Source organism: Pseudophryne corroboree, chromosome 5 (assembly GCF_028390025.1).
Source record: "Pseudophryne corroboree isolate aPseCor3 chromosome 5, aPseCor3.hap2, whole genome shotgun sequence".
NCBI lineage: Eukaryota > Metazoa > Chordata > Amphibia > Anura > Myobatrachidae > Pseudophryne > Pseudophryne corroboree.
This window is the reverse complement of record NC_086448.1, coordinates 842,612,161-842,639,887: the sequence shown is the minus strand read 5'-3', so window position 1 is coordinate 842,639,887 and position 27,727 is coordinate 842,612,161. Positions and strand designations below refer to the sequence as shown.

The 27,727-nt window shown below is 34.1% G+C and overlaps 1 protein-coding gene across 1 annotated transcript in view; it reads right to left on the bottom strand.

Moving 5' to 3' along the window:
- LOC134928667 (zinc finger BED domain-containing protein 6-like) overlaps positions 1-24,890 on the bottom strand; it is a 54,573-nt gene extending 29,683 nt beyond the window's left edge. The window contains exon 1 of the mRNA XM_063924640.1: positions 24,796-24,890. The gene's annotated coding sequence lies outside the window, so the exon portion shown is untranslated. The remainder of the gene's footprint in view (positions 1-24,795) is intronic.
- Positions 24,891-27,727: the final 2,837 nt, after the last annotated feature.

Sequence of the window (27,727 nt, the reverse complement as noted above, 5' to 3'; positions counted from 1 at the left end):
TGTCACTGTGCGGCGTGTGCTTTGGGAGAGATGTCAGTCATGACGTCTCTCTCATAGTGCTGAGGAGAGGACGCCAGGAGGAGGACTGCAGCGGTCTGGATGCGGGAAAGGGGCTTGGTAAGTATGTTCTGTTTTCTCTTCCTCAGTACAGCGGGGGCAAGTAATATGTATTGTTACTTATTATCACTTCTGTACTGTTACTATGTTACTGTGTATTGTTATTAATAATCACTTCTGTACTGTTACTATGTGACTGTGTATTGTTACTAATAATCACTTCTGTACTGTTACTATGTGACTGTGTATTGTTACTAATAATAATTTCTGTACTGTTACTATGTATTGTTACTTATTATCACTTCTGTACTGTTACTATGTTACTGTGTATTGTTACTAATAATCATTTCTGTACTGTTACTATGTTACTGTGTATTGTTACTAATAATCATTTCTGTACTGTTACTATGTTACTGCATATTGTTACTTATTATCATTTCTGTACTGTTACTATGTTACTGTGTATTGTTACGTATTATAATTTCTGTACTGTTACTATGTGACTATGTATTGTTACTAATAATCACTTCTGTACTGTTACTATGTTACTGTGTATTGTTACTAATAACCACTTATGTACTGTTACTATGTATTGTTACTAATAATCTCTTCTGTACTGTTACTATGTATTGTTACTAATAATCACTTCTGTACTTTTACTATGTGACTGTGTATTGTTACTAATAATCATTTCAGTACTGTTACTATGTTACTATGTATTGTTACTTATTATCACTTCTGTACTGTTACTATGTTACTGTGTATTGTTACTAATAATAATTTCTGTACTGTTACTATGTTACTGTGTATTGTTAATAATAATCATAGTGTTCATTCTAGCACCCTGCACCTTTCAAAACATGTGCAGTCCCTCTTTCCTGCCTGGGGTGTCACTCTCTGCTCTGGTGCTTCTCAGCACACTCTGGTCTGTATTTCAGTGCTGAGATACAGACCAGAGTGTTCTGAGAAGCACCAGAGCAGAGAGCGACACCCCAGGCAGGAAAGAAGAACTGCATGGATTTTTAAAGGTGCAGGGTGCTAGAATGAACACTAAATCATTTCTGTACTGTTACTATGTTACTGTGTATTGTTACTAATAATCATTTATGTACTGTTACTATGTTATTGTGTATTGTTACTTATTATCATTTCTGTACTGTTAATATGTTACTGTGTATTGTTACTTATTATCATTTCTGTACTGTTACTATGTGACTGTGTATTGTTATTAATTATCACTTCTGTACTGTTACTATGTGACTGCGTATTGTTACTTATTATCATTTCTGTACTGTTACTTATTATTATTTCTGTACTGTTACTATGTGACTGTGTATTGTTACTTATTATCATTTCTGTACTGTTAATATGTTACTGTGTATTGTTACTTATTATCATTTCTGTACTGTTACTATGTGACTGTGTATTGTTATTATCACTTCTGTACTGTTACTATGTGACTGCGTATTGTTACTAATTATCATTTCTGTACTGTTACTTATTATTATTTCTGTACTGTTACTATGTGACTGTGTATTGTTACTAATTATCACTTCTGTACTGTTACTATGTGACTGCGTATTGTTACTTATTATCATTTCTGTACTGTTACTTATTATTATTTCTGTACTGTTACTATGTGACTGTGTATTGTTACTTATTATCATTTCTGTACTGTTAATATGTTACTGTGTATTGTTACTTATTATCATTTCTGTACTGTTACTATGTGACTGTGTATTGTTATTAATTATCACTTCTGTACTGTTACTATGTTACTGTGTATTGTTACTAATAATCATTTATGTACTGTTACTATGTTATTGTGTATTGTTACTTATTATCATTTCTGTACTGTTAATATGTTACTGTGTATTGTTACTTATTATCATTTCTGTACTGTTACTATGTGACTGTGTATTGTTATTAATTATCACTTCTGTACTGTTACTATGTGACTGCGTATTGTTACTTATTATCATTTCTGTACTGTTAATATGTTACTGTGTATTGTTACTTATTATCATTTCTGTACTGTTACTATGTGACTGTGTATTGTTATTAATTATCACTTCTGTACTGTTACTATGTGACTGCGTATTGTTACTTATTATCATTTCTGTACTGTTACTTATTATTATTTCTGTACTGTTACTATGTGACTGTGTATTGTTACTTATTATCATTTCTGTACTGTTAATATGTTACTGTGTATTGTTACTTATTATCATTTCTGTACTGTTACTATGTGACTGTGTATTGTTATTAATTATCACTTCTGTACTGTTACTATGTGACTGTGTATTGTTACTTATTATCATTTCTGTACTGTTACTATGTTACTGTGTATTGTTACTAATAATCATTTATGTACTGTTACTATGTTATTGTGTATTGTTACTTATTATCATTTCTGTACTGTTAATATGTTACTGTGTATTGTTATTAATTATCACTTCTGTACTGTTACTATGTGACTGTGTATTGTTACTTATTATCATTTCTGTACTGTTACTTATTATTATTTCTGTACTGTTACTATGTGACTGTGTATTGTTACTTATTATCATTTCTGTACTGTTACTATGTTACTGTGTATTGTTACTAATAATCATTTATGTACTGTTACTATGTTATTGTGTATTGTTACTTATTATCATTTCTGTACTGTTACTATGTGACTGTGTATTGTTATTAATTATCACTTCTGTACTGTTACTTATTATTATTTCTGTACTGTTACTATGTGACTGTGTATTGTTACTTATTATCATTTCTGTACTGTTACTTATTATTATTTCTGTACTGTTACTATGTGACTGTGTATTGTTACTTATTATCATTTCTGTACTGTTACTTATTATTATTTCTGTACTGTTACTATGTGACTGCGTATTGTTACTTATTATCATTTCTGTACTGTTAATATGTTACTGTGTATTGTTACTTATTATCATTTCTGTACTGTTACTATGTGACTGTGTATTGTTATTAATTATCACTTCTGTACTGTTACTATGTGACTGCGTATTGTTACTAATTATCATTTCTGTACTGTTACTTATTATTATTTCTGTACTGTTACTATGTGACTGTGTATTGTTACTAATTATCACTTCTGTACTGTTACCATGTTACTGTGTATTGTTACTTATTATCATTTCTGTACTGTTACTATGTTACTGTGTATTGTTACTTATTATTACTTCTGTACTGTTACTATGCGACTGTGTATTGTTAATAATTATAACTTCTGTACTGTTACTGTGTTACTGTGTATTGTTACTTATTATCATTTCTGTACTGATACTATGGGGTCAATTCAATTCAGCAACTTATGAATAGCGCTGGGAATTAGCTCCCGACGCTATTCAATTCAGCTGCTAGTTACCCGCAATTGTCGGGAATTCTTCTCTCATCCCGGGGGGTGAGAGAAGAAAACCGACAAAAGTGCTGCCGCGCGGCCGGCACTAGGCTGATTCTGTCGGGAATCAGCATCGCCGCGGATAGTTAAGTCGGAGAATGCCCATTCTCCCGACAAAACTACCTGTTAAGTCGGCGAGAACGGGCCATCGCCGACTTAACTGGAGCTGAATTGAATAGCGTCGGGAGCTATTCATAAGTTGCCGAATTGAATCGACCTGTATGTTACTGTGTATTGCTAATATTTATCATTTCTGTACTGTTACTGTGTATTGTTACTTATCATTTCTGTACTGTTACTATGTGAATGTGCATTGTTACTAATTATCACTTCTGTACTGTTACTATGTTTTGTTACTAAGTATACCTCCTGCACTGTTACTTATCACTTCTGTACTGTTACTAATTATCACTTTTGTACAGTTACTATGTTACTGTGTATTGTTACTAATTATCACTTCTGTGCTGTTACTAATTTTATTTTTGTATTGTTACAAATTATCACTTCTGTACTGCTACTATGTTACTGTGTATTGTATTGTTACATTTTCACCAGTCAGTATTCTGATACATTATAATAGTATATTGTTACATTATCTCCAGTCAGTACTCTGAAACATTATAACAGTATAGTGTTACATTATCACCAGTCAGTATTCTGATACATTATAACAGTATATTGTTACATTATCTCCAGTCAGTACTCTGAAACATTATAACAGTATAGTGTTACATTAGCACCAGTCATTACTCTGATACATTATAACAGTATAGTGTTACATTATCACCAGTCAGTACTCTGATACATTATAACAGTATAGTGTTACATTATCACCAGTCAGTACTCTGAAACAGTATAACAGTATAGTGTTACATTATCACCAGTCAGTACTCTGATACATTATAACAGTATAGTGTTACATTATCACCAGTCAGTACTCTGATACATTATAACAGTATATTATTACATTATCACCAGACAGTACTCTGATACATTATAACAGTATATTATTACATTATCACCAGACAGTACTCTGATACATTATTATACTATATTGTTACATAATCACCAGTCAGTACTCTAATACATTATAGCAGTATTGTGTTACATTATCACCAGTCAGTACTCTGATACATTATAACAGTATATTATTACATTATCACCAGACAGTACTCTGATACATTATAACAGTATATTATTACATTATCACCAGACAGTACTCTGATACATTATTATACTATATTGTTACATAATCACCAGTCAGTACTCTGATACATTATAACAGTATAGTGTTACATTATCACCAGTCAGTACTCTGATACATTATTATACTATATTGTTACATTATCACTGGTCAGTACACTGATACATTATTACAGTATAATGTTACATTATCACCAGTCATTACTCTGATACATTATTACAGTATAGTGTTACATTATCACCAGTCAGTACTCTGATACATTATTACAGTATAGTGTTACATTATCACCAGTCAGTACTCTGATACATTATTACAGTATAGTGTTACATTATCACCAGTCAGTACTCTGATACAGTATAACAGCATAGTGTTACATTATCACCAGTCAATACTCTGATACATTATAACAGTATAGTGTTACATTATCACCAGTCAGTACTCTGATACATTATTATACTATATTGTTACATTATCACTGGTCAGTACACTGATACATTATTACAGTATATTGGTACATTATCACCATTCAGTACTCTGATACATTATTACACTATATTGTTACATTATCACCAGTCAGTACTCTGATACATTATTATACTATATTGTTACATTAGCACCAGTCAGTGCTCTGATACATTATTACAGTATAATGTTACATTATCACCAGTCATTACTCGGATACATTATTACAGTATAGAGTTACATTATCACCAGTCAGTACTCTGATACATTATTACAGTATAGTGTTACATTATCACCAGTCAGTACTCTGATACATTATTACACTATATTGTTACATTATCACCAGTCAGTGCTCTGATACATTATTACAGTATAATGTTACATTATCACCAGTCATTACTCTGATACATTATTACAGTATAGTGTTACATTATCACCAGTCAGTACTCTGATACATTATTACAGTATAGTGTAACATTATCACCAGACAGTACTCTGATACATTATAACAGTATATTATTACATTAGCACCAGACAGTACTCTGATACATTATTATACTATATTGTTACATAATCACCAGTCAGTGCTCTGATACATTATAACAGTATAGTGTTACATTATCACCAGTCAGTACTCTGATACATTATTACAGTATAGTGTTACATTATCACCAGTCAGTACTCTGATACATTATTACAGTATAGTGTTACATTATCACCAGTCAGTACTCTGATACAGTATAACAGTATATTATTACATTATCACCAGACAGTACTCTGATACATTATAACAGTATATTATTACATTATCACCAGACAGTACTCTGATACATTATTATACTATATTGTTACATAATCACCAGTCAGTACTCTGATACATTATAACAGTATAGTGTTACATTATCACCAGTCAGCACTCTGATACATTATAACAGTATATTATTACATTAACACCAGACAGTACTCTGATACATTATAACAGTATAGTGTTGCATTATCACCAGTCAGTACTCTGATACATTATAACAGCATAGTGTTACATTATCACCAGTCAATACTCTGATACATTATAACAGTATAGTGTTACATTATCACCAGTCAGTACTCTGATACATTATTACAGTACATTGTTACATTACCACCGGTCATTACTCTGATACATTATTATACTATATTGTTACATTATCACCAGTCAGTACTCTGATACATTATTACAGTATAGTGTTACATTATCACCAGTCAGTACTCTGATACATTATTACACTATATTGTTACATTATCACCAGTCAGTACACTGATACATTATTACAGTATAGTGTTACATTATCACCAGTCAGTACTCTGATACATTATTACAGTATATTGTTACATTATCACCAGTCGGTGCTCTGATACATTATTACAGTATATTGTTACATTATCACCAGTCAGTACTCTGATACATTATTACACTATATTGTTACATTATCACCAGTCAGTACACTGATACATTATTACAGTATAGTGTTACATTATCACCAGTCAGTACTCTGATACATTATTACAGTATATTGTTACATTATCACCAGTCGGTGCTCTGATACATTATTACAGTATATTGTTACATTATCACCAGTCAGTACACTGATACATTATAACAGTATAGTGTTACATTATCACCAGTCAGCACTCTGATACATTATAACAGTATAGTGTTACATTATCACCAGTCAGTACACTGATATATTATTACAGTATATTGTTACATTATCACCAGGCAGTACTCTGATACATTATTACAGTATAGTGTTCCATTATCACCAGTCAGTACTCTGATACATTATTATACTATATTGTTACATTATCACCAGTCAGTACACTGATACATTATTACAGTATAGTGTTACATTATCACCAGTCAGTACTCTGATACATTATTACAGTATATTGTTACATTATCACCAGTCAGTGCTCTGATACATTATTACAGTATATTGTTACATTATCACCAGTCAGTACACTGATACATTATAACAGTATAGTGTTACATTATCACCAGTCAGTACTCTGATACATTATAACAGTATAGTGTTACATTATCACCAGTCAGTACTCTGATACATTATAACAGTATAGTGTTACATTATCACCAGTCAGTACACTGATACATTATTATACTATATTGTTACATTATCACCAGTCAGTACGCTGATACATTATTACAGTATAGTGTTACATTATCACCAGTCAGTACTCTGATACATTATTACAGTATATTGTTACATTATCACCAGTCAGTACTCTGATACATTATTACAGTATAGTGTTACATTATCACCAGTCAGTACTCTGATACATTATTACACTATATTGTTACATTATCACCAGTCAGTACTCTGATACATTATTACAGTATAGTGTTACATTATCACCAGTCAGTACTCTGATACATTATAACAGTATAGTGTTACATTATCACCAGTCAGTACTCTGATACATTATAACAGTATAGTGTTACATTATCACCAGTCAGTACACTGATACATTATTATACTATATTGTTACATTATCACCAGTCAGTACGCTGATACATTATTACAGTATAGTGTTACATTATCACCAGTCAGTACTCTGATACATTATTACAGTATATTGTTACATTATCACCAGTCAGTACTCTGATACATTATTACAGTATAGTGTTACATTATCACCAGTCAGTACTCTGATACATTATTACACTATATTGTTACATTATCACCGGTCAGTACTCTGATACATTATTATACTATATTATTACACTATCACCAGTCAGTACTCTGATACATTATTACAGTATACTGTTACATTATCACCAGTCATTACTCTGATACATTATTACAGTATAGTGTTACATTATCACCGGTCAGTACTCTGATACATTATTATACTATATTGTTACATTATCACCAGTCAGTACTCTGATACATTATTATACTATATTGTCACATTATCACCAGTCAGTACACTGATACATTATTACAGTATATTGTTACATTATCACCAGTCACTCTGATACATTATTATACTATAATATTACATTATCACCAGTCAGTACTCTGATACATTATAACAGTATAGTGTTACATTATCGCCAGTCAGTACACTGATACATTATAACAGTATAGTGTTACATTATCACCAGTCAGTACACTGATACATTATAACAGTATAGTGTTACATTATCACCAGTCAGTACTCTGATACATTATTACAGTATAGTGTTACATTATCACCAGTCAGCACTCTGATACATTATTATACTATATTGTTACATTATCACCAGTCAGTACACTGATACATTATAACAGTATAGTGTTACATTATCACCGGTCAGTACTCTGATACATTATTATACTATATTGTTACATTATCACCAGTCAGTACTCTGATACATTATTATACTATATTGTTACATTATCACCAGTCAGTACACTGATACATTATTATACTATATTGTTACATTATCACCAGTCAGTACGCTGATACATTATTACAGTATAGTGTTACATTATCACCAGTCAGTACTCTGATACATTATTATAGTATATTGTTACATGATCACCAGTCAGTACTCTGATACATTATTACACTATATTGTTACATTATCACCGGTCAGTACTCTGATACATTATTATACTATATTATTACACTATCACCAGTCAGTACTCTGATACATTATAACAGTATACTGTTACATTATCACCAGTCATTACTCTGATACATTATTACAGTATTATTATTATTATTATTATTATTATTATTATTATCCTTTATTTATATGGCGCCACAAGGGTTCCGCAGCGCCCGATTACAGAGTACAAATGCACATAAAAAATAGGAAAACAGTGACTTACAGTTGAATACAATATAGGACAAGTACAGGGCAACTAAGCATAACTACACCAGTAAACATAGAGATAAGTTCCAGGTGGTCAAAAAACTGTGGGATCTGGGCAGTTGAGGATTATTAAAGTAAGAAAAGTATAAGCACATGAGGGAAGAGGGCCCTACTCGTGAGAGCTTACATTCTAAGGGGAGGGGTAGACAGACAGGGATGACACAGATGGGGTACATAGAGAGCGTGGAACAGAGGGTTATGTTGAGATTTGGCTAGGTTTGGTAAAGAAATGGGTCTAAAGAGCCCGTTTGAAGTTTTGTAGAGAGGTGGAGAGTCTGAGGGGGAGAGGTAAAGAATTCCAGAGAAATGGAGCAGCACGTGAAAAATCTTGGAGATAGGAGTGGGAGGAAGTAATCAGAAGACAGGAGAGACGGCGTGCAGTATAGTGTTACATTATCACCGGTCAGTACTCTGATACATTATTATACTATATTGTTACATTATCACCAGTCAGTACTCTGATACATTATTATACTATATTGTTACATTATCACCAGTTAGTACACTGATACATTATTACAGTATATTGTTACATTATCACCAGTCACTCTGATACATTATTATACTATATTATTACATTATCACCAGTCAGTACTCTGATACATTATAACAGTATATTGTTACATTATCACCAGTCAGTACTCTGATACATTATTACAGTATATTGTTACATTATCACCAGTCAGTACTCTGATACATTATTACAGTATATTGTTACATTATCACCAGTCAGTACTCTGATACATTATTACAGTATATTGTTACATTATCACCAGTCATTACTCTGATACATTATTACAGTATATTGTTACATTATCACCAGTCAGTACTCTGATACATTATTACAGTATATTGTTACATTATCACCAGTCAGTACTCTGATACATTATTACAGTATATTGTTACATTATCACCAGTCAGCACTCTGATACATTATTATACTATATTGTTACATTATCACCAGTCAGCACTCTGATACATTATTATACTATATTGTTACATTATCACCAGTCAGCACTCTGATACATTATTATACTATATTGTTACATTATCACCAGTCAGTACTCTGATACATTATTACAGTATAGTGTTACATTATCACCAGTCGGTACTCTGATACATTATTACAGTATAGTGTTACATTATCACCAGTCATTACTCTGATACATTAATACACTATAGTGTTACATTATCACCAGTCAGTACTCTGATACATTATTACAGTATAGTGTTACATTATCACCAGTCAGTACTCTGATACATTATTACAGTATAGTGTTACATTATCACCAGTCAGCACTCTGATACATTATTACAGTATAGTGTTACATTATCACCAGTCAGCACTCAGATACATTATTACAGTATAGTGTTACATTATCACCAGTCATTACTCTGATACATTATTACACTATAGTGTTACATTATCACCAGTCAGTACTCTGATACATTATTACAGTATATTGTTACATTATCACCAGTCAGCACTCTGATACATTATTATACTATATTGTTACATTATCACCAGTCAGCACTCTGATACATTATTATACTATATTGTTACATTATCACCAGTCAGCACTCTGATACATTATTATACTATATTGTTACATTATCACCAGTCAGTACTCTGATACATTATTACAGTATAGTGTTACATTATCACCAGTCGGTACTCTGATACATTATTACAGTATAGTGTTACATTATCACCAGTCATTACTCTGATACATTAATACACTATAGTGTTACATTATCACCAGTCAGTACTCTGATACATTATTACAGTATAGTGTTACATTATCACCAGTCAGTACTCTGATACATTATTACAGTATAGTGTTACATTATCACCAGTCAGCACTCTGATACATTATTACAGTATAGTGTTACATTATCACCAGTCAGCACTCAGATACATTATTACAGTATAGTGTTACATTATCACCAGTCATTACTCTGATACATTATTACACTATAGTGTTACATTATCACCAGTCAGTACTCTGATACATTATTACAGTATAGTGTTACATTATCACCAGTCAGTACTCTGATACATTATTACAGTATAGTGTTACATTATCACCAGTCAGTACTCTGATACATTATTATACTATATTTTTACATTATCACCAGTCAGTACTCTGATACATTATTAGAGTATAGTGTTACATTATCACCAGTCAGCACTCTGATACATTATTATACTATAGTGTTACATTATCACCAGTCAGTACTCTGATACATTATTACAGTATAGTGTTACATTATCACCAGTCAGCACTCTGATACATTATTATACTATATTGTTACATTATCACCAGTCAGTACTCTGATACATTATTACAGTATATTGTTACATTATCACCAGTCAGCACTCTGATACATTATTATACTATATTGTTACGTTATCACCAGTCAGTACTCTGATACATTATTACAGTATAGTGTTACATTATCACCAGTCAGTACTCTGATACATTATTACATTATATTGTTACATTATCACCAGTCATTACTCTGATACATTATTACAGTATAGTTTACATTATCACCAGTCAGTACTCTGATACATTATTACATTATATTGTTACATTATCACCAGTCAGTACTCTGATACATTATTACGGTATAGTGTTACATTATCACCAGTCATTACTCTGATACATTATTACACTATAGTGTTACATTATCACCAGTCAGTACTCTGATACATTATTACAGTATAGTGTTATATTATCACCAGTCAGTACTCTGATACATTATTAGAGTATAGTGTTACATTATCACCAGTCAGCACTCTGATACATTATTATACTATATTGTTACATTATCACCAGTCAGTACTCTGATACATTATTACAGTATAGTGTTACATTATCACCAGTCAGTACTCTGATACATTATAACAGTATATTATTACATTAACACCAGACAGTACTCTGATACATTATAACAGTATATTATTACATTATCACCAGACAGTACTCTGATACATTATTATACTATATTGTTACATAATCACCAGTCAGTACTCTGATACATTATAACAGTATAGTGTTACATTATCACCAGTCAGCACTCTGATACATTATAACAGTATATTATTACATTAACACCAGACAGTACTCTGATACATTATAACAGTATAGTGTTGCATTATCACCAGTCAGTACTCTGATACATTATAACAGTATAGTGTTACATTATCACCAGTCAATACTCTGATACATTATTACAGTACATTGTTACATTACCACCGGTCATTACTCTGATACATTATTATACTATATTGTTACATTATCACCAGTCAGTACTCTGATACATTATTACAGTATAGTGTTACATTATCACCAGTCAGTACTCTGATACATTATTACACTATATTGTTACATTATCACCAGTCAGTACACTGATACATTATTACAGTATAGTGTTACATTATCACCAGTCAGTACTCTGATACATTATTACAGTATATTGTTACATTATCACCAGTCGGTGCTCTGATACATTATTACAGTATATTGTTACATTATCACCAGTCAGTACTCTGATACATTATTACACTATATTGTTACATTATCACCAGTCAGTACACTGATACATTATTACAGTATAGTGTTACATTATCACCAGTCAGTACTCTGATACATTATTACAGTATATTGTTACATTATCACCAGTCGGTGCTCTGATACATTATTACAGTATATTGTTACATTATCACCAGTCAGTACACTGATACATTATAACAGTATAGTGTTACATTATCACCAGTCAGCACTCTGATACATTATAACAGTATAGTGTTACATTATCACCAGTCAGTACACTGATATATTATTACAGTATATTGTTACATTATCACCAGGCAGTACTCTGATACATTATTACAGTATAGTGTTCCATTATCACCAGTCAGTACTCTGATACATTATTATACTATATTGTTACATTATCACCAGTCAGTACACTGATACATTATTACAGTATAGTGTTACATTATCACCAGTCAGTACTCTGATACATTATTACAGTATATTGTTACATTATCACCAGTCAGTGCTCTGATACATTATTACAGTATATTGTTACATTATCACCAGTCAGTACACTGATACATTATAACAGTATAGTGTTACATTATCACCAGTCAGTACTCTGATACATTATAACAGTATAGTGTTACATTATCACCAGTCAGTACTCTGATACATTATAACAGTATAGTGTTACATTATCACCAGTCAGTACACTGATACATTATTATACTATATTGTTACATTATCACCAGTCAGTACGCTGATACATTATTACAGTATAGTGTTACATTATCACCAGTCAGTACTCTGATACATTATTACAGTATATTGTTACATTATCACCAGTCAGTACTCTGATACATTATTACAGTATAGTGTTACATTATCACCAGTCAGTACTCTGATACATTATTACACTATATTGTTACATTATCACCAGTCAGTACTCTGATACATTATTACAGTATAGTGTTACATTATCACCAGTCAGTACTCTGATACATTATAACAGTATAGTGTTACATTATCACCAGTCAGTACTCTGATACATTATAACAGTATAGTGTTACATTATCACCAGTCAGTACACTGATACATTATTATACTATATTGTTACATTATCACCAGTCAGTACGCTGATACATTATTACAGTATAGTGTTACATTATCACCAGTCAGTACTCTGATACATTATTACAGTATATTGTTACATTATCACCAGTCAGTACTCTGATACATTATTACAGTATAGTGTTACATTATCACCAGTCAGTACTCTGATACATTATTACACTATATTGTTACATTATCACCGGTCAGTACTCTGATACATTATTATACTATATTATTACACTATCACCAGTCAGTACTCTGATACATTATTACAGTATACTGTTACATTATCACCAGTCATTACTCTGATACATTATTACAGTATAGTGTTACATTATCACCGGTCAGTACTCTGATACATTATTATACTATATTGTTACATTATCACCAGTCAGTACTCTGATACATTATTATACTATATTGTCACATTATCACCAGTCAGTACACTGATACATTATTACAGTATATTGTTACATTATCACCAGTCACTCTGATACATTATTATACAATAATATTACATTATCACCAGTCAGTACTCTGATACATTATAACAGTATAGTGTTACATTATCGCCAGTCAGTACACTGATACATTATAACAGTATAGTGTTACATTATCACCAGTCAGTACACTGATACATTATTACAGTATAGTGTTACATTATCACCAGTCAGTACTCTGATACATTATTACAGTATAGTGTTACATTATCACCAGTCAGCACTCTGATACATTATTATACTATATTGTTACATTATCACCAGTCAGTACACTGATACATTATAACAGTATAGTGTTACATTATCACCGGTCAGTACTCTGATACATTATTATACTATATTGTTACATTATCACCAGTCAGTACTCTGATACATTATTATACTATATTGTTACATTATCACCAGTCAGTACACTGATACATTATTATACTATATTGTTACATTATCACCAGTCAGTACGCTGATACATTATTACAGTATAGTGTTACATTATCACCAGTCAGTACTCTGATACATTATTATAGTATATTGTTACATGATCACCAGTCAGTACTCTGATACATTATTACACTATATTGTTACATTATCACCGGTCAGTACTCTGATACATTATTATACTATATTATTACACTATCACCAGTCAGTACTCTGATACATTATAACAGTATACTGTTACGTTACATTATCATTATCATTATCATTATCATTATTATCATTATCACCAGTCATTACTCTGATACAGTATTATTATTATTATTATTATTATTATCCTTTATTTATATGGCGCCACAAGGGTTCCGCAGCGCCCGATTACAGAGTACAAATGCACATAAAAAATAGGAAAACAGTGACTTACAGTTGAATACAATATAGGACAAGTACAGGGCAACTAAGCATAACTACACCAGTAAACATAGAGATAAGTTCCAGGTGGTCAAAAAACTGTGGGATCTGGGCAGTTGAGGATTATTAAAGTAAGAAAAGTATAAGCACATGAGGGAAGAGGGCCCTACTCGTGAGAGCTTACATTCTAAGGGGAGGGGTAGACAGACAGGGATGACACAGATGGGGTACATAGAGAGCGTGGAACAGAGGGTTATGTTGAGATTTGGCTAGGTTTGGTAAAGAAATGGGTCTTAAGAGCCCGTTTGAAGTTTTGTAGAGAGGTGGAGAGTCTGAGGGGGAGAGGTAAAGAATTCCAGAGAAATGGAGCAGCACGTGAAAAATCTTGGAGATAGGAGTGGGAGGAAGTAATCAGAAGACAGGAGAGACGGCGTGCAGTATAGTGTTACATTATCACCGGTCAGTACTCTGATACATTATTATACTATATTGTTACATTATCACCAGTCAGTACTCTGATACATTATTATACTATATTGTTACATTATCACCAGTTAGTACACTGATACATTATTACAGTATATTGTTACATTATCACCAGTCACTCTGATACATTATTATACTATATTATTACATTATCACCAGTCAGTACTCTGATACATTATAACAGTATATTGTTACATTATCACCAGTCAGTACTCTGATACATTATTACAGTATATTGTTACATTATCACCAGTCAGTACTCTGATACATTATTACAGTATATTGTTACATTATCACCAGTCAGTACTCTGATACATTATTACAGTATATTGTTACATTATCACCAGTCATTACTCTGATACATTATTACAGTATATTGTTACATTATCACCAGTCAGTACTCTGATACATTATTACAGTATATTGTTACATTATCACCAGTCATTACTCTGATACATTATTACAGTATATTGTTACATTATCACCAGTCAGTACTCTGATACATTATTACAGTATATTGTTACATTATCACCAGTCAGTACTCTGATACATTATTACAGTATATTGTTACATTATCACCAGTCAGCACTCTGATACATTATTATACTATATTGTTACATTATCACCAGTCAGCACTCTGATACATTATTATACTATATTGTTACATTATCACCAGTCAGCACTCTGATACATTATTATACTATATTGTTACATTATCACCAGTCAGTACTCTGATACATTATTACAGTATAGTGTTACATTATCACCAGTCGGTACTCTGATACATTATTACAGTATAGTGTTACATTATCACCAGTCATTACTCTGATACATTAATACACTATAGTGTTACATTATCACCAGTCAGTACTCTGATACATTATTACAGTATAGTGTTACATTATCACCAGTCAGTACTCTGATACATTATTACAGTATAGTGTTACATTATCACCAGTCAGCACTCTGATACATTATTACAGTATAGTGTTACATTATCACCAGTCAGCACTCAGATACATTATTACAGTATAGTGTTACATTATCACCAGTCATTACTCTGATACATTAATACACTATAGTGTTACATTATCACCAGTCAGTACTCTGATACATTATTACAGTATAGTGTTACATTATCACCAGTCAGTACTCTGATACATTATTACAGTATAGTGTTACATTATCACCAGTCAGTACTCTGATACATTATTACAGTATATTGTTACATTATCACCAGTCAGCACTCTGATACATTATTATACTATATTGTTACATTATCACCAGTCAGCACTCTGATACATTATTATACTATATTGTTACATTATCACCAGTCAGCACTCTGATACATTATTATACTATATTGTTACATTATCACCAGTCAGCACTCTGATACATTATAACAGTATAGTGTTACATTATCACCAGTCAGTACACTGATATATTATTACAGTATATTGTTACATTATCACCAGGCAGTACTCTGATACATTATTACAGTATAGTGTTCCATTATCACCAGTCAGTACTCTGATACATTATTATACTATATTGTTACATTATCACCAGTCAGTACACTGATACATTATTACAGTATAGTGTTACATTATCACCAGTCAGTACTCTGATACATTATTACAGTATATTGTTACATTATCACCAGTCAGTGCTCTGATACATTATTACAGTATATTGTTACATTATCACCAGTCAGTACACTGATACATTATAACAGTATAGTGTTACATTATCACCAGTCAGTACTCTGATACATTATAACAGTATAGTGTTACATTATCACCAGTCAGTACTCTGATACATTATAACAGTATAGTGTTACATTATCACCAGTCAGTACACTGATACATTATTATACTATATTGTTACATTATCACCAGTCAGTACGCTGATACATTATTACAGTATAGTGTTACATTATCACCAGTCAGTACTCTGATACATTATTACAGTATATTGTTACATTATCACCAGTCAGTACTCTGATACATTATTACAGTATAGTGTTACATTATCACCAGTCAGTACTCTGATACATTATTACACTATATTGTTACATTATCACCAGTCAGTACTCTGATACATTATTACAGTATAGTGTTACATTATCACCAGTCAGTACTCTGATACATTATAACAGTATAGTGTTACATTATCACCAGTCAGTACTCTGATACATTATAACAGTATAGTGTTACATTATCACCAGTCAGTACACTGATACATTATTATACTATATTGTTACATTATCACCAGTCAGTACGCTGATACATTATTACAGTATAGTGTTACATTATCACCAGTCAGTACTCTGATACATTATTACAGTATATTGTTACATTATCACCAGTCAGTACTCTGATACATTATTACAGTATAGTGTTACATTATCACCAGTCAGTACTCTGATACATTATTACACTATATTGTTACATTATCACCGGTCAGTACTCTGATACATTATTATACTATATTATTACACTATCACCAGTCAGTACTCTGATACATTATTACAGTATACTGTTACATTATCACCAGTCATTACTCTGATACATTATTACAGTATAGTGTTACATTATCACCGGTCAGTACTCTGATACATTATTATACTATATTGTTACATTATCACCAGTCAGTACTCTGATACATTATTATACTATATTGTCACATTATCACCAGTCAGTACACTGATACATTATTACAGTATATTGTTACATTATCACCAGTCACTCTGATACATTATTATACTATAATATTACATTATCACCAGTCAGTACTCGGATACATTATAACAGTATAGTGTTACATTATCGCCAGTCAGTACACTGATACATTATAACAGTATAGTGTTACATTATCACCAGTCAGTACACTGATACATTATAACAGTATAGTGTTACATTATCACCAGTCAGTACTCTGATACATTATTACAGTATAGTGTTACATTATCACCAGTCAGCACTCTGATACATTATTATACTATATTGTTACATTATCACCAGTCAGTACACTGATACATTATAACAGTATAGTGTTACATTATCACCGGTCAGTACTCTGATACATTATTATACTATATTGTTACATTATCACCAGTCAGTACACTGATACATTATTATACTATATTGTTACATTATCACCAGTCAGTACGCTGATACATTATTACAGTATAGTGTTACATTATCACCAGTCAGTACTCTGATACATTATTATAGTATATTGTTACATGATCACCAGTCAGTACTCTGATACATTATTACACTATATTGTTACATTATCACCGGTCAGTACTCTGATACATTATTATACTATATTATTACACTATCACCAGTCAGTACTCTGATACATTATAACAGTATACTGTTACATTATCACCAGTCATTACTCTGATACATTATTACAGTATTATTATTATTATTATTATTATTATCCTTTATTTATATGGCGCCACAAGGGTTCCGCAGCGCCCGATTACAGAGTACAAATGCACATAAAAAATAGGAAAACAGTGACTTACAGTTGAATACAATATAGGACAAGTACAGGGCAACTAAGCATAACTACACCAGTAAACATAGAGATAAGTTCCAGGTGGTCAAAAAACTGTGGGATCTGGGCAGTTGAGGATTATTAAAGTAAGAAAAGTATAAGCACATGAGGGAAGAGGGCCCTACTCGTGAGAGCTTACATTCTAAGGGGAGGGGTAGACAGACAGGGATGACACAGATGGGGTACATAGAGAGCGTGGAACAGAGGGTTATGTTGAGATTTGGCTAGGTTTGGTAAAGAAATGGGTCTTAAGAGCCCGTTTGAAGTTTTGTAGAGAGGTGGAGAGTCTGAGGGGGAGAGGTAAAGAATTCCAGAGAAATGGAGCAGCACGTGAAAAATCTTGGAGATAGGAGTGGGAGGAAGTAATCAGAAGACAGGAGAGACGGCGTGCAGTATAGTGTTACATTATCACCGGTCAGTACTCTGATACATTATTATACTATATTGTTACATTATCACCAGTCAGTACTCTGATACATTATTATACTATATTGTTACATTATCACCAGTTAGTACACTGATACATTATTACAGTATATTGTTACATTATCACCAGTCACTCTGATACATTATTATACTATATTATTACATTATCACCAGTCAGTACTCTGATACATTATAACAGTATATTGTTACATTATCACCAGTCAGTACTCTGATACATTATTACAGTATATTGTTACATTATCACCAGTCAGTACTCTGATACATTATTACAGTATATTGTTACATTATCACCAGTCAGTACTCTGATACATTATTACAGTATATTGTTACATTATCACCAGTCATTACTCTGATACATTATTACAGTATATTGTTACATTATCACCAGTCAGTACTCTGATACATTATTACAGTATATTGTTACATTATCACCAGTCAGTACTCCGATACATTATTACAGTATATTGTTACATTATCACCAGTCAGCACTCTGATACATTATTATACTATATTGTTACATTATCACCAGTCAGCACTCTGATACATTATTATACTATATTGTTACATTATCACCAGTCAGCACTCTGATACATTATTATACTATATTGTTACATTATCACCAGTCAGTACTCTGATACATTATTACAGTATAGTGTTACATTATCACCAGTCGGTACTCTGATACATTATTACAGTATAGTGTTACATTATCACCAGTCATTACTCTGATACATTAATACACTATAGTGTTACATTATCACCAGTCAGTACTCTGATACATTATTACAGTATAGTGTTACATTATCACCAGTCAGTACTCTGATACATTATTACAGTATAGTGTTACATTATCACCAGTCAGCACTCTGATACATTATTACAGTATAGTGTTACATTATCACCAGTCAGCACTCAGATACATTATTACAGTATAGTGTTACATTATCACCAGTCATTACTCTGATACATTATTACACTATAGTGTTACATTATCACCAGTCAGTACTCTGATACATTATTACAGTATAGTGTTACATTATCACCAGTCAGTACTCTGATACATTATTACAGTATAGTGTTACATTATCACCAGTCAGTACTCTGATACATTATTATACTATATTTTTACATTATCACCAGTCAGTACTCTGATACATTATTAGAGTATAGTGTTACATTATCACCAGTCAGCACTCTGATACATTATTATACTATAGTGTTACATTATCACCAGTCAGTACTCTGATACATTATTACAGTATAGTGTTACATTATCACCAGTCAGCACTCTGATACATTATTATACTATATTGTTACATTATCACCAGTCAGTACTCTGATACATTATTACAGTATATTGTTACATTATCACCAGTCAGCACTCTGATACATTATTATACTATATTGTTACGTTATCACCAGTCAGTACTCTGATACATTATTACAGTATAGTGTTACATTATCACCAGTCAGTACTCTGATACATTATTACATTATATTGTTACATTATCACCAGTCATTACTCTGATACATTATTACAGTATAGTGTTACATTATCACCAGTCAGTACTCTGATACATTATTACATTATATTGTTACATTATCACCAGTCAGTACTCTGATACATTATTACAGTATAGTGTTACATTATCACCAGTCATTACTCTGATACATTATTACACTATAGTGTTACATTATCACCAGTCAGTACTCTGATACATTATTACAGTATAGTGTTATATTATCACCAGTCAGTACTCTGATACATTATTAGAGTATAGTGTTACATTATCACCAGTCAGCACTCTGATACATTATTATACTATATTGTTACATTATCACCAGTCAGTACTCTGATACATTATTACAGTATAGTGTTACATTATCACCAGTCAGTACTCTGATACATTATTACACTATATTGTTACATTATCACCAGTCAGTACTCTGATACATTATTACAGTATATTGTTACATTATCACCAGTCAGCACTCTGATACATTATTACAGTATATTGTTACATTATCACCAGTCAGTGCTCTGATACATTATTACAGTATATTGTTACATTATCACCAGTCAATACTCTGATACATTATTATACTATATTGTTACATTATCACCAGTCAGTACACTGATACATTATTACAGTATATTGTTACATTATCACCAGTCAGTACTCTGATACATTATTACAGTATAGTGTTACATTATCACCAGTCATTACTCTGATACATTATTATACTATATTGTTACATTATCACCAGTCAGTACTCTGATACATTATTACAGTATATTGTTACATTATCACCAGTCAGCACTCTGATACATTATTACAGTATATTGTTACATTATCACCAGTCAGTACTCTGATACATTATTACAGTATATTGTTACATTATCACCAGTCAGTACTCTGATACATTATTACAGTATATTGTTACATTATCACCAGTCAGTACTCTGATACATTATTATACTATATTGTTACATTATCACCAGTCAGTACTCTGATACATTATTACAGTATAGTGTTACATTATCACCAGTCATTACTCTGATACATTATTATACTATATTGTTACATTATCACCAGTCAGTACTCTGATACATTATTAGAGTATAGTGTTACATTATCACCAGTCAGCACTCTGATACATTATTATACTATATTGTTACATTATCACCAGTCAGTACTCTGATACATTATTACAGTATAGTGTTACATTATCACCAGTCAGTACTCTGATACATTATTACACTATATTGTTACATTATCACCAGTCAGTACTCTGATACATTATTAGAGTATAGTGTTACATTATCACCAGTCAGCACTCTGATACATTATTATACTATATTGTTACATTATCACCAGTCAGTACTCTGATACATTATTACAGTATAGTGTTACATTATCACCAGTCATTACTCTGATACATTATTACACTATATTGTTACATTATCACCAGTCAGTACTCTGATACATTATTACACTATATTGTTACATTATCACCAGTCAGTACTCTGATACATTATTAGAGTATAGTGTTACATTATCACCAGTCAGTACTCTGATACATTATTACAGTATAGTGTTACATTATCACCAGTCAGTACTCTGATACATTATTACACTATATTGTTACATTATCACCAGTCAGTACTCTGATACATTATTACAGTATATTGTTACATTATCACCAGTCAGCACTCTGATACATTATTACAGTATATTGTTACATTATCACCAGTCAGTACTCTGATACATTATTACAGTATATTGTTACATTATCACCAGTCAGTACTCTGATACATTATTACAGTATATTATTACATTATCACCAGTCAGTACTCTGATACATTATTACAGTATATTGTTACATTATCACCAGTCAGTACTCTGATACATTATTACAGTATATTATTACATTATCACCAGTCAGTACTCTGATACATTATTATACTATATTGTTACATTATCACCAGTCAGTACTCTGATACATTATTACAGTATATTATTACATTATCACCAGTCAGTACTCTGATACATTATTACAGTATAGTGTTACATTATCACCAGTCAGTACTCTGATACATTATTACAGTATATTGTTACATTATCACCAGTCAGTACTCTGATACATTATTACAGTATAGTGTTACATTATCACCAGTCAGTACTCTGATACATTATTACAGTATATTGTTACATTATCACCAGTCAGCACTCTGATACATTATTACAGTATATTGTTACATTATCACCAGTCAGTACTCTGATACATTATTACAGTATATTGTTACATTATCACCAGTCAGTACTCTGATACATTATTACAGTATATTGTTACATTATCACCAGTCAGTACTCTGATACATTATTACAGTATATTGTTACATTATCACCAGTCAGTACTCTGATACATTATTACAGTATATTATTACATTATCACCAGTCAGTACTCTGATACATTATTACAGTATATTGTTACATTATCACCAGTCAGTACTCTGATACATTATTACAGTATATTGTTACATTATCACCAGTCAGTACTCTGATACATTATTACAGTATATTGTTACATTATCACCAGTCAGCACTCTGATACATTATTACAGTATATTGTTACATTATCACCAGTCAGTACTCTGATACATTATAACAGTATAGTGTTACATTATCACCAGTCAGTACTCTGATACATTATTACAGTATATTGTTACATTATCACCAGTCAGTACTCTGATACATTATAACAGTATAGTGTTACATTATCACCAGTCAGTACTCTGATACATTATTACAGTATAGTGTTACATTATCACCAGTCAGTACTCTGATACATTATTACAGTATAGTGTTACATTATCACCAGTCAGTACTCTGATACATTATTACAGTATAGTGTTACATTATCACCAGTCAGTACTCTGATACATTATTACAGTATATTGTTACATTATCACCAGTCAGTACTCTGATACATTATAACAGTATAGTGTTACATTATCACCAGTCAGTACTCTGATACATTATTACAGTATAGTGTTACATTATCACCAGTCAGTACTCTGATACATTATTACAGTATAGTGTTACATTATCACCAGTCAGCACTCTGATACATTATTACAGTATAGTGTTACATTATCACCAGTCAGTACTCTGATACATTATTACAGTATATTGTTACATTATCACCAGTCAGTACTCTGATACATTATTACAGTATATTGTTACATTATCACCAGTCAGCACTCAGATACATTATTACAGTATATTGTTACATTATCACCAGTCAGTACTCTGATACATTATTACAGTATAGTGTTACATTATCACCAGTCAGTACTCTGATACATTATTACAGTATATTGTTACATTATCACCAGTCAGTACTCTGATACATTATAACAGTATAGTGTTACATTATCACCAGTCAGTACTCTGATACATTATTACAGTATAGTGTTACATTATCACCAGTCAGTACTCTGATACATTATTACAGTATATTGTTACATTATCACCAGTCAGTACTCTGATACATTATTACAGTATAGTGTTACATTATCACCAGTCAGTACTCTGATACATTATTACAGTATATTGTTACATTATCACCAGTCAGTACTCTGATACATTATTACACTATATTGTTACATTATCACCGGTCAGTTATGTTTCTACACTGTCAGCACTGAGTGACTTTACCTCTCGGGTCCCAGCAGCAGCAGCAGCCATTATTCTCAGCTCCTCAGGCTCCTCCCCCAGGCAGGTCACGCCATCACAGACAGAGGAGGGGTGACGCAGTCACTAGCAGCCATCACACTGGGAGAGTTCTCCCTCTCCTCCCCCCACTGCTGGGAGCACTGGTGCAGTCCTGAGAGTAACCCTTCCCTGCCCGGCTGTGGAGTGCAGCACTGTGGGGGGAGGGGGTTGTCCATATACAGTGTTCTGCAGCAGCTGTAATGTCCCGGTAACCGGGACTGCGGCTGAGTGTAACCAGGGGACATGCCGCCTGTAGTCACTAAGAGACGTTTAGTAACCACGTAAATGACAATTTCTTTTCACCACATGGGCCTCAGATGTTGTTGTTTCAAAATTGAATTAAGTTAAAATATGTTTAAAAGTAATTTAAAATATTTTATTTCAAACATATGCCTCACATCCCCCCTCCCTCACATCCCCCCTCACCCCCCCCCCCCACATCCCCCCTCACATTCCCCCTCACATTCATCCTCCCCCTCACATACCCCCTCACATACCCCCTCACCCCCCCCTCACATTCATCCTCCCCCTCACCTCCCCCCTCACATCCACCTCCCATCCCCCTCACATTCCCCCTCACATTCATCCTCCCCCTCACCTCCCCCTCACATACCCCCTCACCTCCCCCTTACATCCCCCCTCACCCCCCCCCCCCTCCCATCACCCCTCACCCCCCCTCACATCCCCCCTCACATTCATCCTCCCCCTCACATTCCCCCTCACATTCATCCTCCCCCTCACCTCCCCCTCACATACCCCCTCACCTCCCCCTTACATCCCCCCTCACCCCCCCCCCTCCCATCACCCCTCACCCCCCACCTCCCATCACCCCTCACCCCCCCTCACATCCCCCCTCCCATCACCCCTCACATACCCCCTCACCTCCCCCCTCACCCCCCCCTCACATCCCCCCTCACCCCCCCTCACTTCCCCCCTCACCTCCCCCTCACATCACACCTCACACACCCTGTCACTAGGGCCAGCAACAGGGGGGTCAAAGGGGAGACCTTTCCCAGGCCCCAGGGATCAGAGGGGCCCCAGGGATCAGAGGGGCCCCAGGGATATGCCACTTATTGCCTAGCAGGGATGTGTGAGCTGTCTTGTCCAAATCTGGCAGCGGGCTGTAGGCGGTGTGGGCGCAGCCTCAGAGTGACCGGAGCCTCTCACACACAGTGACTGAGCGGCATGAGTGAGCACTCGCTCTTCTGAGTCCAGCTCTGCTGCAGGCGGTTATGGGACATGGCGGCAGCTCTGCTGGCCAGGATTCCCGTGCCCTGCGCCGGCCTTTTCTGGTTGGGTGAAAGGGCCGCATGGTACCTGCTGTGTGGTTTTTGGGAGAGTGCAGCGCAGGTCAGTCTCTCCCCAGGGTAAGAGTGCAGTGGTGAGGGGATACAGGGCTTTGGGATAGGGTGGGGGAGCTGGGGATGCAGCATGGAGTCATTGGGGAGAGACAGACTGTTTAGTATATATATATTTATATATATATATATATATATATATATATATATATATCCTGTTGCGCTTTAAGATAGATAGATAGATAGATAGATAGATAGATAGATAGATAGATAGATAGATAGATAGATAGATAGATAGTCCGAGGGGACGCCAGAGATATCACTATACCGGGCCCCAAGATTTTTGTTGCCAGCCCTGCCTGTCATCCCCCATCCCCCTCACACCCCCTCCCATCCCCCCTCACATCACCCCTCCTATCATCCCTCCCATCCCCCCTCACATCACCCCTCCCATCCCCCCTCCCATCACCTCTCACCCCTCCTTCCCATCACCCCTCACATCACCCCTTGTCCGTGAGCCCCCGTTGTACCTCCTACTAGGGAGTTCTGTGACTGATTATAGGGGGTCATTCCGAGTTGTTCGCTCGCAAGCTGCTTTTAGCAGCATTGCACACGCTAAGCTGCCGCCTACTGGGAGTGAATCTTAGCTTTGCAGACTTGCGAACGAAAGATTAGCAGAATTGCGAATAGACATTTCTTAGCAGTTTCTGAGTAGCTCCAGACTTACTCGGCATCTGCGATCAGTTCAGTGCTTGTCGTTCCTGGTTTGACGTCACAAACACACCCAGCGTTCGCCCAGACACTCCTCCGTTTCTCCAGCCACTCCCGCGTTTTTCCCAGAAACGGTAGCGTTTTTTCGCACACACCCATAAAACGGCCTGTTTCCGCCCAGAAACACCCACTTCCTGTCAATCACACTCCAATCACCAGAACGAAGATAAAACCTCGTAATGCCGTGAGTAAAATTCCTAACTGCATAGCAAATTTACTTGGCGCAGTCGCACTGCGGACATTGCGCATGCGCATTAGCGGCTAATCGCTCCGTTGCGGAAAAAAAAATAACGAGCGAACAACTCGGAATGACCCCCATAATCCGCAATGGAGACCTGGAGTCATCCAGCTGCAGAATCTGTGTAATTCCTATGTGTCCCTATTACCCAGCTGTCTGGATGTGACCACACCAGGCCGGGCATTCCCCACATGGTCACCTCTGATGCCACCAGTCAGAAACACCCACTGAGCGGCTGCCGGAAGAGAATCTTCCAGCAGCTGCCACTCTCTGAGGGATCTCCCGACCCCTCTGCACCCACAGTTCGCCCCTTTGTGTCCTGATCACCAAGGGCCACAGTGATCAGGCAGTGTGATGGTACCTCCCATCCGGCGGCTGCACTTGATGGCGGGCCTGCCACTCCCTGTTAGCAGTAACGCAGGCCACTTCCTGTCAATCACTTTGCCATGAAATCCTCATTGCAAGCGGGATCGCAGCGACACCTTGACACATGTGCGGTGCGATCGCAGCAAATGCGCAGTCAGCCGATATAACTCACATCGGTATACAACTCTGAATCAGTGCTTAT